This window comes from Rhagoletis pomonella, unplaced genomic scaffold, assembly GCF_013731165.1.
Source record: "Rhagoletis pomonella isolate Grant_MI unplaced genomic scaffold, Rhpom_1.0 Rhpom_scaffold_00001, whole genome shotgun sequence".
NCBI classification, from domain to species: domain Eukaryota; kingdom Metazoa; phylum Arthropoda; class Insecta; order Diptera; family Tephritidae; genus Rhagoletis; species Rhagoletis pomonella.
The window spans coordinates 49106141-49112338 of NW_023458555.1; the positions used below are offsets into that span (position 1 = coordinate 49106141).

Consider the following 6198-nt stretch of genomic DNA (forward strand, 5'->3'; position numbering starts at 1 on the left):
GACCGCTTGGTCTGAAGTGGTTACAGTAGAAAATTGAAAGTTTGTAAAAATATTACGAATACCAAAAAGGAAAAAATTAAAAGGGTGCCCCCCATTTTCTACGATGACATTTTTCCAAGCAATACAAAACTTGGACATAAATATGTAATGCACATACATACATATCTACGTATATGCATGTTTGTAGTAGACAATCCAGCAAAAAAAAATCCGAATTGTCCTATCTAATTTTTAACCGACTTCCAAAAAAGGAGGAGGTTATCAGTTCGTCGGAATATTTTTTTTATTTTTTATTTTTTTTTTATGTATGTTACCGCATACCTTTGGACCATTTCAACCGATTTCGATAATTCTTTTTGCATCGGAAAGGTAGTGTCTCGGAGGTGATCCCATACTGGTTAAGATCCTATCAGTGGATCATGAGATATATATATATTTTTTTCTTTATATGAGAGTTGAAGTCGGTTTTTTTTTGGTAAAAATTACTTCTGATACATCCATTATACGGTTAAAGGGTTTATAAAAATATTAGGATATGTAAAAAATTCAAAAGTGCAAATCGATGGCTGAGTGGAAGATCGACCTATCTCGGCAGCCAGTTCGAAAACGCCCTATCTCAGAAAATTTTTCAACATCGTTCTATCTCAGAAAACTTTTCAAGAACGCCTTACTTCAGAATTTGATTGAAAAACAGCCTACCTCAGAATTCGGTTGAATAACGCCCTATCTCAGCTGCCGATTCAAAAACGCCCTTTCTCAGCTTATTTTCAATGTATTTTCGTTTGAGATAGGGCGTTTTTGAATCGAATTCTGAGATAGGGCGTTCTTCAACAAAATTCTGAGTGAGAGTGTTTTTCAATAAAATTCTGAAATAGGTTAGTTTTTCAATAAAATTCTGAAGTAGGGCGTTCTTGAAAAGTTTTCTGAGATAGGGCGTTTTCGAACAGGCTGCCGAGATAGGTCGATCTTCCACTCAGCCATCGAAATACGAAGTAATAATAAGGCGACAAAGTGTTAGCTCATAACGGTTTTGTAATTAAGTAAATATAACATCAAACACTGTAATATTCTAGATTTGCTTATTAATTTGCAAAAATACAAAACAACTATTATCACATTAACGTTTCGGATAGGAAGTGATAATGACTTTGTATCGTGACTTAAAAGTATTACAATTTAAATGTAATTAAATTATTCTTTTTTTACTTAGTATTGAAGGCTTCTGACGAGAAAACTGGACTTTTTCGCCAAATTTAAAAAAAAAAAATACAAACAATTTATGTACTCTAGCATGCATCAGTCTCTATAAAAACAGTAGTGCTTTTCCATCGGAATTATCACATTTTTTATATTTTGAGAATTCCTCCAAAATGTTTCCGAAAAATATTAATATTATATAATTGAACTGGACCGTGTTTTTTATAAATAAAATTAGTTTTCAAAATATTTTCTCCCAAAAATCACTTCAGATGATAATAAAACCGAAAATAACATATTTCTTGGAGGTATTTTCAATTCTCTCCAGCTCACGTAAGCCTTAATATTTTTCCAAAATAAGTGTGTATTATGGTGGAATTCTTAAAATATATGTAGATAATGAGTTTTGTAATTCCGGTCAAAAAACAGCAACTTTTTTTGGTGAGGCACATTAATGTACATACATATATATGCACATTGGTGCATTGAGGATAGAAATAGTAAATTTTAAATACAAAGACATTAACAACTGAGAGTCCTAAAAGCGCAATAAAATACTAGAAAAGTGATCGAATCGTAGATTAAGCATCGAATGCACACGATGCATACAAATACATATTTTATCGTGGCTTGAATAGATATGAAAATGAAGAAAATATATATCTGCTTACGTGTTGAGAATATTCCGGATTCAATTGCGTATCTTTGTACCAGCATCAATGCGCAAATGGCAATAAATTTTCAGAAGCGTAAACTTGTAGCAGGACACGAAGCCATACATTTATATTTAAATGAAATTAGCAGCACACATGATTACATACATATGTACGTATTTACATATTTTGTGAACATATTTTAAGAGTATGTAAATATTTATTTAATAGGACAAAGTGTTTTGTTTTTTAAATAATCTAATAAAGTGTGGCAAATATAAACATGTCTGGTGAGTTTTTTAGCAGACCTGTTGCCTACTAAAATTGGGCAAAACTGAAGTAAATATTTACCAACTTTAGGCGCATAAACGACAACTATAGGTATTTATATACAAAAACAGCTGAAAAAATATTAAAAAAACAAGTAAGAAAGTCTAAGTTCGGGCGGAGCCGAACATTAAATACCCGGCGCAAGTATTAAATATGTTTTTTCACCTTTCCGAAACCTTCCGCTAGATGGTAAGCCGGGGTGTATCAATTTTGAGTAAATTAGCGTCCTTCAATTTCGAAATATTGAAGTTTCAAGCATTTCTGAAATTTACCGTTATATGAGAAGCGGTTGTTATTTTGGTCCGATTTCAATAATTTTCAACGTTTTGCTTATATGTGGCAAGCACAATAACCACACCGAGTTTGGTACAAATTGGTAGAACGGTTACCGATATACATATATGTGATCATAAGTGGGCGGTGCCATGCCCATTTTCCAAAATTTTACCATAAACGTATTTCTTGGTAAAGAATTGTTGCAAGTATCAATTTTGAATAAATTAGCTTCAATATTTATTGATTTATCGAAGATTTTGTATTTCTCTAAATTACCGTTATATGGGATGTAAGCGTGGTTATTGTCCGATTTTAAAAAGTTTCGGCGATTTTTTATGCTGTACCAGGGCCAACAACTGTGCCAAGTTTGGAAGAAATTGGTGCAGCGGTTACCAAGATATACACATGTAACCATAAGTGGGCGTGGCTACGCCCATTTTCCAAAAATTTATAATATTCTTATTTTTCGTCTAAAACTTATTATAAATATCAATTTTGAGTGAATCATCTTTAGTAGTTACTAAAATATCGCAGTTTTCGTATTTCTGGAAATTACCGTTATATGGGAAGTGGGCGTGGTTAAAGTCCGATTTCGCCCATTTTCAATACCAACCTACCTTGGATTAAGGGAAACCTACATACCAAATTTCGTTAAGATATCTCAATTTTTGCTCGAGTTATCGTGTACACGGACAGACGGACAGACGGACAGACGGACAGACGGACGGACAGACAGACATGGCTTAATCGATTTCTTTTTTCATCCTGATCATTTATGTATACATTTGTCTATATCTATCTCGATTCGTTTTGGCTGTTACAAACAACCGTTATGTGAACAAAATTAATATACCCTTGTGCACAAGTGCGCTCGGGTATAAAAACAAGAAAAATACTTGAATATTTTGCGTTCTTATTTAAGTATTTGCCTAGCTCATATGGCTGCTTGACGGCTTAAAAAACGAATTTAGTTAAATTTTATATAATAAAATGGACGAATGTTGATGTTTTGGGGGCCTTCGTAAGGGCAAGTGGGAAACATATTTTTAAAAAATGTGTAGGGTAAATAATATTTCATCATTTTTCCTAACAAATTTAATGGCTAGGCTAGAATAAACACGAACAACATTTTTTTTAGATAATATTACTTTCATTTAGGGCCTAAAAAGACAAAAAAATATATAGAAATTAAAAATTTGTTGGTGCTTATATCACCGTGCGACAAAAACAAAGAAATTTCAAAACTCACGAAAGAATCGATATACTCACGAATCAGTGGTTCAAATATAGTAAAACTGTGATTTAATTTTTCACTTTGACGTCAGGATTTTTTTCAAAGGACTTTGAAATTTTAAAGATATGATTAGTTCAAAAAATTATTTAAAAAAAATCAGTGCAACGTAGAATAATAATATGGCTATCAAACGAGAGAGAAAACTCTGTAGAATCTAAAAACAGTAGAGTTTTTCGGTTTACAAGGACGAATAGGTATGGAAATTGCGTTTTTAATAAATTTTATCTTTTTATGTTAATAAAGTATACAGGACGAAATTCGATGATGAGGTCGTACGTATATTAGTTCTCAAACAATAATTAAAAAAAAAAATTTAATTGAAAATTTTCGGTCATTTATGCACAAAATTTTTAAGGCACATTTTCCATACCCATTCGTGTTTATGCACCAAAAAGTGTATTCTGCTATAATTCTTCGATTTTTTTTAAATATTATTATCCTATATTGCACCGAATTTTTTAATTAATTTCGCGAAGTAATGATATTTTTATATTTCAAAGTCTAAAAAAAAAAAAAAAATTTAACATTATAGAGAAAAACTAAGTACTTAATTTTACTATAATTTACCCATAGTTTCGCGAATATATTCATTCTTTTGTACGTAAAATTTACTGTCGCACGATGTATTCAACAAAAAATTTAGCCTTATTTCATAGTAGCAAGTGATGAAAAAGTACGCAGCAAAAGGTAAGTAAAAATTATATCCTGATGTGTCCCATATAATGGACGAATCCAATGAAAGGGCTACATAAGAATTATCTACAGATGCCCTTGCCCTTTTATTTTATAATTTTAAGGCAAAAATTAAAGGCTAACTAAGTTTGTCTCATCACCAAAAATAATCAGTAATATTTGCATCTAATTTTCAAGGTGTAAGGTAAATCACGAAAAGTCTCGAAAACTTCTTTGGAAAATACTTGGAAAGATACCAGAAAATAAGGCACAAAGAAACCCGGTAAAACCCCAACACCCGAAAAAAAATTTAGAAGAGTCAATAAAAAATTCCATAAGTTTCTGAAAAATCGCGAAAGGTGAATCATGTAAAATTCGGGAAAAATACTGAACCGTGACGAAATAGTCCCGAAAAATCCGGAAAACGTAGAAAAATAAAATACGAAGAATCGAAAAAAAAGTCTTGATATCACGTCTACCTCATTTTATTTTCAGAACCCAAAATATATGTAAAAAACAAAAAATTAATCGACTTAATTTACTGCTAAAAATAAGTAAACTTTCTAAAAGATACGGAAAATTCAAATCCTCACTCTTATTTAATGACAAGCAGGCTAATAATACTAGACTCGTGGAGGTAGTCAATACTTCTGCAGACTTTTTGCTTCTGACTATGTCTCCGATTCGGATATTGTTTTGGAAGTTAAACCTTTTACAGACTCTGTCCTTAATTTTGGAGAAACTTTCCTTGAATGGATTAGTTAATAGTTTTCCAACAGGCATTGTACAGTTGCCATCGACAATATATCGTCCCCCGCATGCCATGAAACATGAATGTGTAAAAATGAAAATTTTGGGAAATCAAATCAAAATTTTAACAAGGAAGGAATTTTAACGCTATCGAGTCAAGAGCGATTCGAGAATAATTCTAGTTATCTAATGTAGAAATCCAAATTTCTCTAAGATTAGGCACTGTGTTTGCTGGGTTGATTTAAAATTAACTTTTTCAATTCATATTAATTACGTAATTTTCAAAGCTTATGCTATGCTTGCATTCGTTCGTTGTAATAGTCTGAAGCTTCTTTATATTACTTTAGTGAGATCTAGGATATGCAGAGTTAGAATATGCATCTTGGATTTGGCGACCCTATCACTTCGCTTACATATATAAACCGTTGCCAACTCCATAAATTAAATTCGATTAATGGTTAATGGCGTTCATTTCTTACTGCTTTTTTTGTAGCTAAAATATTGGAAGGCACCGCACCGTAGATTGTTACAATCTTTTGGAGAAGCTTTCTGTAAATGTTCTGTTCCAATTGATTGAAATAAATTAATTAAAGGGGATACTAATGGTAGCATCGAAAAAAACAGTACAGCAATTTTTTTACGTTTTTTTTTTTATTTCAAAAAATACTTTTGTTTACAGCTCTGCTTTGAAACCGTTTTCCCGAATGCGCGATCTTTTTTTGAGTAATTAATGACCTTCTTCCAGCAAATGGACGATATGCATTAATAACTTAGTAAGAAGAGATCAACAAAAAATCGCATAATATTTTCTATCAAACACGTTCTCAGAAGTTTTCATTAAGCTCGGCGAGTTTCAGAAATTGTGTGGGCAGCTATAACTAGTGATCGAAATTTTGTACCGACTTTATTGGTAAATGAAACTATAAATGCCATAAAGTGCATCGTTTAGCATATGTTTTTTATGAAGTCAACTGCGTCCTATAAGAACACCTACAGTTACACTTATAATTAAAAAGTAATTAAAAC

The 6198-nt window shown here is 31.7% G+C and overlaps 1 protein-coding gene across 12 annotated transcripts in view; it reads right to left on the bottom strand.

Annotated features, from left to right (window-relative positions):
* LOC118745751 (TLD domain-containing protein 2) overlaps window positions 1-6198 on the bottom strand; it is a 321509-nt gene that overhangs the window by 80950 nt on the left and 234361 nt on the right. The gene's annotated exons all lie outside the window — the stretch shown is intronic.